The 12564-nt window shown below is 41.0% G+C and overlaps 1 protein-coding gene across 2 annotated transcripts in view; it reads right to left on the bottom strand.

The window, feature by feature from the left end:
- The window catches only part of PDZRN3 (PDZ domain containing ring finger 3), a 230987-nt gene that overhangs the window by 140553 nt on the left and 77870 nt on the right, over nucleotides 1-12564 (bottom strand). The window lies entirely within an intron of this gene.

Genomic DNA, 12564 nt, shown 5'->3' with positions numbered 1-12564 from the left:
ACAGAAAACAGAGATCCCTAAAAAATAACTTTTAATAATACCATTAAAAAACTATATTTATCCAAGATATTAAAACAGTATTAAATGTACCTAATGGACCCTAGCATGAACTACAATGAGTCCTACCTGGCAGTGGAGGTTGGCACCCTACTTTTCTGCGGTTGGCGCCCCCACTCCTCGACGGCTAACCCTTTAAGGCCCTATTAAGGACCTAGAATAGAAGAAAGGCTAAATACGCCCTACTCTCAACACCTATACTAATCACCTGCCTGCCAGTGGAGGTTGGCACCCTACTTTACTGCGGTAGGCGCCCCCACTCAACGGTGGCTAGCCCTAGGGTCCCTAATAATCCCTAACATAAAGGATAGACAAACAGATATTGTCCCACAAACACCGCGATACCCGTAGAAGAGAGAAAAAAAAAAAAAAAAGAAAGCACAAAACGAGAAAATAAGATCCCAGAAATAGATAAATAATAAATTTGGAAATCATAAGAAATAGCACTGTACTCTAATGCTATACCACAAAGGGTAAGCCAATAATGTTATAGTGGAGGCACTATGTTAGCCTCCAGGTAATATGATACTGCCCAAATACGGGTATGCTGGGTGCAGCAATTTTAATGTCCACAAACAGAAACCCAGCACTCAACTGAGGAACCACTCTCGTGACATTGTATATCAGTATTTGATGTCAAAATAACAACTAGTATGTGTCCATAAATATGGCACAACAACCATGACACAGAGTGGACAAAAAAGACAAGCTAACATAGTGCCTCCACTATAACATTATTGGCTTACCCTTTGTGGTATAGCATTAGAGTACAGTGCTATTTCTTATGATTTCCAAATTTATTATTTATCTATTTCTGGGATCTTATTTTCTCGTTTTGTGCTTTCTTTTTTTTTTTTTTTTCTCTCTTCTACGGGTATCGCGGTGTTTGTGGGACAATATCTGTTTGTCTATCCTTTATGTTAGGGATTATTAGGGACCCTAGGGCTAGCCACCGTTGAGTGGGGGCGCCTACCGCAGTAAAGTAGGGTGCCAACCTCCACTGGCAGGCAGGTGATTAGTATAGGTGTTGAGAGTAGGGCGTATTTAGCCTTTCTTCTATTCTAGGTCCTTAATAGGGCCTTAAAGGGTTAGCCGTCGAGGAGTGGGGGCGCCAACCGCAGAAAAGTAGGGTGCCAACCTCCACTGCCAGGTAGGACTCATTGTAGTTCATGCTAGGGTCCATTAGGTACATTTAATACTGTTTTAATATCTTGGATAAATATAGTTTTTTAATGGTATTATTAAAAGTTATTTTTTAGGGATCTCTGTTTTCTGTTTTGGTGTTTAAATGCCCACACCTGTCCATGAAATAGCCTTGGAGTCAATTGTCCAATTACTTTTGATCTCTTTAAAAACAGGGTGGCACATGTTAAGGAGCTGAAACTCCTAAACCCTTCATCCAATTTTAATGTGGATACCCTCAAATGAAAGCTGAAAGTCTGAACTTCAACTGCATCTGAATTGTTTTGTTTAAAATTCATTGTGGTAATGTCTATACCCAAAATTAGAAAAATGTTGTCTCTGTCCAAATATATATGGACCTAACTGTACATACCAATGCAGACTCCAGGGTAGACCCCCAAAATACAGACCTCAAACCAGACCCCCTAAATACTCACCTCAAGAACAAGCTCCACAAACAGTCCACAAACCACTGATATGGACCTCAAGCCAGGCCCCCAAAACAAAGAACAGACCCAGACTAGATCATAAAAATACAGATCCAGACCTCCTTAATACAGACCCCAGAACCCCTAAAAAATACAGACCCCAGATCAGACCCCTAAAAATATAGTTTGGACCAGGCACCTTAAATAATATAAACATTGCAGGCCAAATCCAATTAACAAACAGACATGGAAAAGACCCTAAAATACAGATCCCAGACCTCCTTAATACAGAACACAGACCTCCTTATTACAGAACGCAGACCTCCTTAATATAGACCCCAGACCTCCTTAATACAGACCCCAGACCTCCTTAATACAGACCCCAGACCTCCTTGATACAGACCTCCTTGATACAGAACACAGACCTCCTTGATACAGACCTCCTTGAAACAGACCACATACCTCCTTAATATAGACCCCAGGCCTCCTTAACACAGACTCCAGACCTCCTTAATACAGACCTTCTTAATACAGACCTCAGACCTCCTTAATACAGACCCTAGACATCCTTAATACAGACCACAGACCTCCTTGATACAGAACACAGACCTCCTTGATACAGACCTCCTTGAAACAGACCACATACCTCCTTAATATAGACCCCAGTCCTCCTTAACACAGACTCCAGACCTCCTTAATACAGGCCTCCTTATTAAAGACCTCAGACCTCCTTAATACAGACCTTAGATCTCCTTAATACAGACCACAGACCTTAATACAGACCCAAGACATCCTTGATACAGACCACCGACCTCCTTGATACAGAACACAGACCTCCTTGATACAGAACACAGATCTCCTTGATACAGAAAACAGACCTCCTTGATTCAGACCTCCTTGAAACAGACCACATACCTCCTTAAGACAGACTCCAGACCTCCTTAATACAGGCCTCCTTAATTAAGACCGCAGACCCCTTCATACAGACCCCAGACCTCTTTAATACAGACCCCAAACCTCCTTGATACAGACCCCAGACCTCATTGATACAGACCACAGACTTCCTTAATATAGACCTCAGACCTCCTTAACACAGACTCCAGACCTCCTTAATGCAGACCTCCTTAATACACACCTCAGGCCTCCTTAAAACAGACCCCAGATCTCCTTAATACAGACCCCAGATCAGGCACCTAGAAATGTAGACTTTGGACAAGACACCCTAAATGAATTCAAATCTCAGTCCAGTCCCTGAAATCCTGAAATACAGACCCCAATCCCTAGATACAAACCCAGACTAAACCTCAAAAACAAAAACAGTTTCCAGGTCCCAAAACAAATGAAGACCAAGACCCGGCCCCTAAGTAAATGCACACCACAAATGAGACCCCGTAAACTAATAGCTTTTGTTCCCCACATGGGTCAGGTCCCACATATATCACACATTTATGGCATATATTGGGGGGTGCCTACATTTTTTTGCAGTGTTTAAGGCGCAATACCAAGCACAGCCTGTGAAAAGAGTGGCGCTGTTTCACCCTTAAGTTACTGTTCTCTCCGGCTCAACGTCTACAGAACTTTCAAAGACGTTGTGGATGAGTTCAGTTATTGGGAACCAGTGAGAATAAAGAATCATGTAGATACAGAGAGGCAGCGCCTCTTATCTCAGGAGGCAGAGGAGGTGGCACTTGGTCTTTACACTGGATATTCCAGGGAGGCCGGTGTTATCTCCGGCCATCAGTCCGCATCCCTCTTCTGTGCCGTGTCCCTGATTATTTGTACAAGTGTTCACATAATCCGTGTATCGAGACCTAAGCAATATCCAGGTCTTGTTTATTTTTCCACAACAGAATGTTGGCAAGCGCTTGTCGGAATTGGCAGAAGCCGCATCTACGGACAGAATCCATCCAGCGCTATCAGTATTATAAAGGTTGAGACGCCCACGGGGTCCTCTCTGGAGGGAACACAGTGGATCCTTTATAATCACTGAATAATGTGTAAAAAATAATAAAATCCAGTATCCATTTCCCTACAGCGCCTCCAGAGGAGCAGAACGGCATTACACAATGGTCAATAGTGAGTCAAAATGCACCCAAATACTCTCTGTAGATATTTCCCCATCAATTAATAGATAAGGGTTTCATGTGTGCTATTCCTAAAGAGTAACATTAGTATGTACACAGTGACTGCACAAGCAGAATAGTGAGTGCAGCTCTGGGGTATAATACAGGATGTAACTCAGGATCAGTAATGTAATGTATGTACACAGTGACTGCACCAGCAGAATAGTGAGTGCAGCTCTGGAGTATAATACAGGATGTAACTCAGGATCAGTAATGTAATGTATGTACACAGTGACTGCACCAGCAGAATAGTGAGTGCAGCTCTGGGGTATAATACAGGATGTAACTCAGGACCAGTAATGTAATGTATGTACACAGTGATTGCACCAGCAGAATAGTGAGTGCAGCTCTGGAGTATAATACAGGATGTAACTCAGGATCAGTAATGTAATGTATGTACACAGTGATTGCACCAGCAGAATAGTGAGTGCAGCTCTGGAGTATAATACAGGATGTAACTCAGGATCAGTAATGTAATGTATGTACACAGTGACTGCACAAGCAGAATAGTGAGTGCAGCTCTGGGGTATAAGACAGGAGGTAACTCAGGATCAGTAATGTAATGTATGTACACAGTGACAGCACCAGCGGAATAGTGAGTGCAGCTCTGGGGTATAATACAGGATGTAACTCAGGACCAGTAATGTAATGTATGTACACAGTGACTGCACCAGCAGAATAGTGAGTGCAGCTCTGGGGTATAATACAGGATGTAACTCAGGACCAGTAATGTAATGTATGTACACAGTGACTGCACCAGCAGAATAGTGAGTGCAGCTCTGGGGTATAATACAGGATGTAACTCAGGATCAGTAATGTAATGTATGTACACAGTGACTGCACCAGCAGAATAGTGAGTGCAGCTCTGGAGTATAATACAGGAGGTAACTCAGGATCAGTAATGTAATGTATGTACACAGTCATTGCACCAGCAGAATAGTGAGTGCAGCTCTGGAGTATAATACAGGATGTAACTCAGGATCAGTAATGTAATGTATGCACACAGTAACTGCACCAGCAGAATAGTGAGTGCAGCTCTGGGGTATAATACAGGATGTAACTCTGGATCAGTAATGTAATGTATGTACATAGTGACTGCACCAGCAGAATAGTGAGTGCAGCTCTGGGGTATAATACAGGATGTAACTCAGGATTAGTAACGTAATGTATGTACACAGTGACTGCACCAGCAGAATAGTGAGTGCAGCTCTGGAGTATAATACAGGATGTAACTCTGGATCAGTAATGTAATGTATGTACGCAGTGACTGCACCAGCAGAATAGTGAGTGCAGCTCTGGAGTATAATACAGGATGTAACTCTGGATCAGTAATGTAATGTATGTACACAGTGACTGCACCAGCAGAATAGTGAGTGCAGCTCTGGGGTATAATACAGGATGTAACTCAGGATCAGTAATGTAATGTACGTACACAGTGACTGCACCAGCAGAATAGTGAGTGCAGCTCTGGGGTATAATACAGGATGTAACTCAGGATCAGTAATGTAATGTATGTGCACAGTGACTGCACCAGCAGAATAGTGAGTGCAGCTCTGGAGTATAATACAGGATGTAACTCAGGAGCAGTAATGTAATGTCTGTACACAGTGACTGCACCAGCAGAATAGTGAGTGCAGCTCTGGAGTATAATACAGGATGTAACTCAGGATCAGTAATGTAATGTATGTGCACAGTGACTGCCCCAGCAGAATAGTGAGTGCAGCTCTGGGGTATAATACAGGATGTAACTCAGGATCAGTAATGTAATGTATGTACACAGTGACTGCACCAGCAGAATAGTGAGTGCAGCTCTGGGGTATAATACAGGATGTAACTCAGGATCAGTAATGTAATGTATGTGCACAGTGACTGCACCAGCAGAATAGTGAGTGCAGCTCTGGAGTATAATACAGGATGTAACTCAGGAGCAGTAATGTAATGTCTGTACACAGTGACTGCACCAGCAGAATAGTGAGTGCAGCTCTGGAGTATAATACAGGATGTAACTCAGGATCAGTAATGTAATGTATGTACACAGTGACTGCACCAGCAGAATAGTGAGTGCAGCTCTGGGGTATAATACAGGATGTAACTCAGGATCAGTAATGTAATGTATGTACACAGTGACTGCACCAGCAGAATAGTGAGTGCAGCTCTGGGGTATAATACAGGATGTAACTCAGGATGAGTATCAGATATAAGTTCAGTTAAATAAATCTTAAAAATGACGGATACCAAAATATCTATTCAGCGATGCACACAAAAAATATTTTTCTGGAATCATTGTCTCATTACAACTTGCAGTCTATGTCCCTTTAACATCCAATCAAAAGTAGTAAATTATCAGGACTAGAGACAGGTTTGGGGCAAATTATGCCACTTTGATAACCCAAATGTTCCTCCCAATCTGACGGCTGTGCTCATTATTCGACTGTAATAAGGGTCACAAGTTCTCAATATCAAACAAGATTTTACAAGTATATTTTACAAAAAGAAGGGAAAAAAAAGGAAAAGATCGTCAGATGTCCAAACCTTTAAATATCAAAAGTTCTATAATTCAAAGTTACTTTAAACTGCATCAATATAATAAAATTTTGCCTTTTGATGTTGCGTTTGAAATAAAAGATATATATATTTTTTACTATAAAGCTAAATCCTGGCTTTGATCTACAGCTTGAGAACAGCCTGTAAAAAAAACCTACTCAGGTTTCAGGAAGCTTCAAGATTTTTTCTTTTCCAAGTCAGAGACTATGTTAAGGGATATTTTATTATAGATTTATTTATTTCTCTTTTATTAGTTGATGTTTATAAGACAGAGATTTAGTTAAAACAAATATATCGGTTTTTAAAAAGTCACATCTTAAAGGGATATTCAAGGCGGGAGGATTTAATCACCTATCCATGGGTCTGATCCCCTACTGACTTAGTATCTATCCAGTTAATGGGTGACATATATCCCCAAAATCTCTTAAAGGGGGTTGTTATACCTGAAACAAAGTCACCATCATAGCCCCCATATTATGCATTAGATAAAACTTGGTCGACCACATAGATTTCAGTGGGACTGATGTGTAGAGATGCAGATTCCCAGCAGAGACCCTGATCTCAGCGATGTGTCACTTACTAGTCTGTGTTTTGCTGTTCAAACAAGCAGTGCTTTATCGGCAGGAGATTATCACTACAGGACTAGGTTCCTTGTGCCTGCTAGTCCAACCCTGCCCCCAGCACTATATAATGTACACAGAGAGCCGTTTTGTAGGTGGGGTCTCCAATAGCTCATATAAGGGGTCCAAGAGAAGGGCTCCACTTTTATGATGTCTATTTGCCTTAAAGGGGCATATGGAAGGTAGATGTCCGGATGGAACAATCCCTTTAATAGTCACTACTGGTTGCTCATAGGTCCATAACTTCCTCCAGATCGGTCCATAATCATTTGTAAAATGCCACTTTTTGGCCATCAGAGACCTTAGTTCATCAATTGTAATTTTGAGAGGAAGTTTGTTGCTCGTGATCAATTTCCCTGCAGTGCCCCCGCAGGGGAAAAAAGGAATTGCACAGTTCTGAAATCAAAAGGCTGTCATAAAAAAAAAAAATATATATATATATATATATATATATATATATATATATATATATATATATATATATATATATATAGTGAAGATGATGGTGGCTTACATTGGGGGTTCCACCAGCTGGAACTATGGAACTTCTGATTTTGTCAGAACCTTGACCCCATGGAGAATCATTGGTAGGCTGACCATTCATCACCGTGTTTAGTATTTTTTTGGGGGGGCGGACAGTAATTTGGCTGACAGTCCTTTCCATCCCAAGCAGACGTGATTGGAATTTGTGCATAGGGTTGCACAGTTCTCCTGATGATCTCTTTCATGGCGACATCACTTTTATCCGATTACTGACAAATGTTGCTGGCTACAAATAAGAGGTCAGCTCCACAGGGAAAGGTCAATGTGTGGGTTACAAGTATATTATTTCGTTACATTGGACATGCTATTGTCTTGGGTTACGTCTTTGTTCTTTTACAAACTGTGGGACTTGATGGATTAACAAGATTTGTGTTGCAGCTGTTATATAGAGGGGACAAGACTGGAGAAGATCGGTCTATAGATTGGAACATATATATATATATATATATATACAGTGGGGCAAAAAAGTATTTAGTCAGTCAGCAATAGTGCAAGTTCCACCACTTAAAAAGATGAGAGGCGTCTGTAATTTACATCATAGGTAGACCTCAACTATGGGAGACATACTGAGAAAAAAAAATCCAGAAAATCACATTGTCTGTTTTTTTATCATTTTTTTTGCATATTATGGTGGAAAATAAGTATTTGGTCAGAAACAAACAATCAAGATTTCTGGCTCTCACAGACCTGTAACTTCTTCTTTAAGAGTCCCCTCTTTCCTCCACTCATTACCTGTAGTAATGGCACCTGTTTAAACTTGTTATCAGTTTAAAAAGACACCTGTGCACACCCTCAAACAGTCTGACTCCAAACTCCACTATGGTGAAGACCAAAGAGCTGTCAAAGGACACCAGAAACAAAATTGTAGCCCTGCACCAGGCTGGGAAGACTGAATCTGCAATAGCCAACCAGCTTGGAGTGAAGAAATCAACAGTGGGAGCAATAATTAGAAAATGGAAGACATACAAGACCACTGATAATCTCCCTCGATCTGGGGCTCCACGCAAAATCCCACCCCGTGGGGTCAGAATGATCACAAGAACGGTGAGCAAAAATCCCAGAACCACGCGGGGGGACCTAGTGAATGAACTGCAGAGAGCTGGGACCAATGTAACAAGGCCTACCATAAGTAACACACTACGCCACCATGGACTCAGATCCTGCAGTGCCAGACGTGTCCCACTGCTTAAGCCAGTACATGTCCGGGCCCGTCTGAAGTTTGCTAGAGAGCATTTGGATGATCCAGAGGAGTTTTGGGAGAATGTCCTATGGTCTGATGAAACCAAACTGGAACTGTTTGGTAGAAACACAACTTGTCGTGTTTGGAGGAATAAGAATACTGAGTTGCATCCATCAAACACCATACCTACTGTAAAGCATGGTGGTGGAAACATCATGCTTTGGGGCTGTTTCTCTGCAAAGGGGCCAGGACGACTGATCCGGGTACATGAAAGAATGAATGGGGCCATGTATCGTGAGATTTTGAGTGCAAACCTCCTTCCATCAGCAAGGGCATTGAAGATGAAACGTGGCTGGGTCTTTCAACATGACAATGATCCAAAGCACACCGCCAGGGCAACGAAGGAGTGGCTTGGTAAGAAGCATTTCAAAGTCCTGGAGTGGCCTAGCCAGTCTCCAGATCTCAACCCTATAGAAAACCTTTGGAGGGAGTTGAAAGTCCGTGTTGCCAAGCGAAAAGCCAAAAACATCACTGCTCTAGAGGAGATCTGCATGGAGGAATGGGCCAACATACCAACAACAGTGTGTGGCAACCTTGTGAAGACTTACAGAAAACGTTTGACCTCTGTCATTGCCAACAAAGGATATATTACAAAGTATTGAGATGAAATTTTGTTTCTGACCAAATACTTATTTTCCACCATAATATGCAAATAAAATGTTAAAAAAACAGACAATGTGATTTTCTGGATTTTTTTTTCTCAGTTTGTCTCCCATAGTTGAGGTCTACCTATGATGTAAATTACAGACGCCTCTCATCTTTTTAAGTGGTGGAACTTGCACTATTGCTGACTGACTAAATACTTTTTTGCCCCACTGTATATATATATATATATATATATATATATATATATATATAAAAAAGAAATGTGTATTCCACAGGGAACTGTTGGACTATGACGCTCATTAACGTCATTTTAATTGTATGGAACCTAAGGGTCATCAGATCCCAAAAATCCTTCCCCATGGCACCCTCTGAACCAATCAGAAGTGAGGAATGTTTCTAAAAGGAATACACGCGACTTAGCCATCACTTCCCCTCCTCCTAATGGCTGTGAGCGATCGAGCTCCGGGATGGGAAATAAAAGGTCGACGATTAAAGAGTAAGGCTACTTTCACACTAGCGTCGGAATCTCCCCGTCACAATGCGTCGGGCAGAGATTCCGACGCTAGCGTTTAACGCACTGCACAACGGAGGCAGCGGATGCATTTCTCCGGCGCATCCGCTGCCCCATTGTAAGGTGCGGGGAGGTGGGGGCGGAGTTCCGGCCGTGCATGCGCGGTCGGAAACAGCGGTCCGTCGGGAGCAAAAAACGTTACATGTAGCGTTTTTTGCTCCCGACGGTCCGCCAAAGCACGACGCATCCGTCGCACGACGGATGCGACGTGTGGCAATCCGTCGCAATGCGTCGTCAATACAAGTCTATGGGGAAAAACCGCATCCTGCTAGCACTTTTGCAGGATGCGTTTTTTCTGCAAAACGACGCATTGTGACGGATTGCAGAAAACGCTAGTGTGAAAGTGGCCTTAGGGGAACAAAATGACCTTCAGGCCCAAAGGCCGAGCTATAGAATATACAGGGCCCAAAGGCTGCACTAACATAAGAAGGCACAGACGGCACAGCAGGCGAGGGCTCTACAGCAGATCTTCCCAGGGCTCAGGAGCCCAGATGATTCCTCTGACTATTCTCCACCATCCGAGCCCTCAAATACTTTTCTCAGGGTGATTTTATTTAAGCACAGTATGGTGCTATTATTTCAGTAATGTATTGCTGTATTATTTGGCCACTGTATGGTTGTTATTTTGAGCACTGTATGTATATATTCTTTTAGCAGTTTTAGGAGGCGGTATTTTTGGTGATATTTGTATAGTAGTTTTTGAGCACTGTATGGCGGTATTATTTGAGAATTATTTATGGCATTATTTAGACATTGTATGGTTGTACTTTTTAAACACTGTATGGAGGTATTTTCAGGTCACTATATTCTTGTTAATTTGAATACTGTATTATGGTATTGGATCACTGTGCAGTGGTGTTATTTTGTCACTATATGATGGTATTTGAAACTGTGCGGTCATATTATTTTTTTCACTATATGATGGTATTTGAGCACCGTATGGCGGTATTATTTGAGAATTATTTATGGCATTATTTAGACATTGTATGGTTGTACTTTTTAAACACTGTATGGAGGTATTTTCAGGTCACTATATTCTTGTTAATTTGAATACTGTATTATGGTATTGGATCACTGTGCAGTGGTGTTATTTTGTCACTATATGATGGTATTTGAAACTGTGCGGTCATATTATTTTTTTCACTATATGATGGTATTTGAGCACTGTATGGCGGTATTATTTGAGAATTATTTATGGCATTATTTAGACATTGTATGGTTGTACTATTTAAACACTGTATGGAGGTATTTTCTGGTCACAATATTCTCGTTAATTTGATTACTGTGTGATGGTATTTGAGCACTGTGCAGTGGTATTATTTTGTCACTATATGATGGTATTTGAGCACTGTACGGTCGTACTATTTTTTTACTATATGATGGTATTTGTGCACTGTGTGGAGGTATTATTTAAGCACTGTATGGAGGTATTTTCTGGTCACTATATGATGGTATTTGAGAACCGTGCAGTGGTGTTATTTTTTCACTATATGATGGTATGTGAGCACTGTGCGGTCGTATTATTTTTTTCACTATATGATGGTATTTGTGCACTGTGCAGAGGTGTTATTTAAGCACTGTATGGAGGTATGGTATTTTCTGGTCACTATATGATGGTATTTGAGCACCGTGCAGTGGTGTTATTTTGTCACTATATGATGGTATTTGAGCACTGTGCGGTCATGTTTCTCTCTTCACTATATGATGGTATTTGTGCACTGTGTGGAGGTATTATTTAAGCACTGTATGGAGGTATTTTCTGGTCACTATATGATGGTATTTGATCATTGTGCAGGGGTATTATTTTGTCACTATATGGTGGTATTTGAGCACTGTACGGTCGTATTAGTTTCTCACTATATGATGGAATTTGTGCACTGTGTGGAGGTATTATTTAAGCACTGTATGGAGGTATTTTCTGGTCACTATATGATGGTATTTGATCACTGTGCGGTCGTATTATTTTATCACTATATGATGGTATTTGTGCACTGTGTGGAGGTATTATTTAAGCACTGTATGGAGGTATTTTCTGGTCACTATATGATGGTATTTGATCATTGTGCAGGGGTATTATTTTGTCACTATATGATGGTATTTGAGCACTGTGCGGTCGTATTATTTTTTTTCACTATACGATGGTATTTGTGCACTGTGTGGAGGTATTATCTAAGCACTGTATAGTTTCAGTATTTCAGCACTATATGATTATTTTATTCAAGAACCATGTGACTTATTCCAACACACTGTGGGAACATTATTTGAGCCTGCTATGGTGGTAATATTTGTAAACTACAAATTTTATGATAATTTTTAAAAGGCATGTTCATGATTGTTTCTTATGTGAGGAATATTTAGAGAATACATTCTTTAAATTTCTTTTGGATTCTGCATGAAAATCTCACAGAATTTGATCTTTCCATCCATAACACAATTTGTCAAAATAATTTTATATAACACACTTTGGAAGATAGTCCTAACTCTCAGACACAAATTGGTGAAGGTGGGAGGGATGTAACAAGGTGAAGCTTTGTGGAAATATGGGTGTAACTGAGTGGATAATTTGGGCACACTGAGTGGGAAATTGAATACATTTTCCACTTTCAGACCCGCTGTGACCAGCTGAAATCCCTGGAACAACCAAATAGTA

This window comes from Ranitomeya imitator, chromosome 8 (genome assembly GCF_032444005.1).
Source record: "Ranitomeya imitator isolate aRanImi1 chromosome 8, aRanImi1.pri, whole genome shotgun sequence".
Classification (NCBI taxonomy): domain Eukaryota; kingdom Metazoa; phylum Chordata; class Amphibia; order Anura; family Dendrobatidae; genus Ranitomeya; species Ranitomeya imitator.
This window is presented reverse-complemented; position numbering and strand designations above follow the sequence as displayed.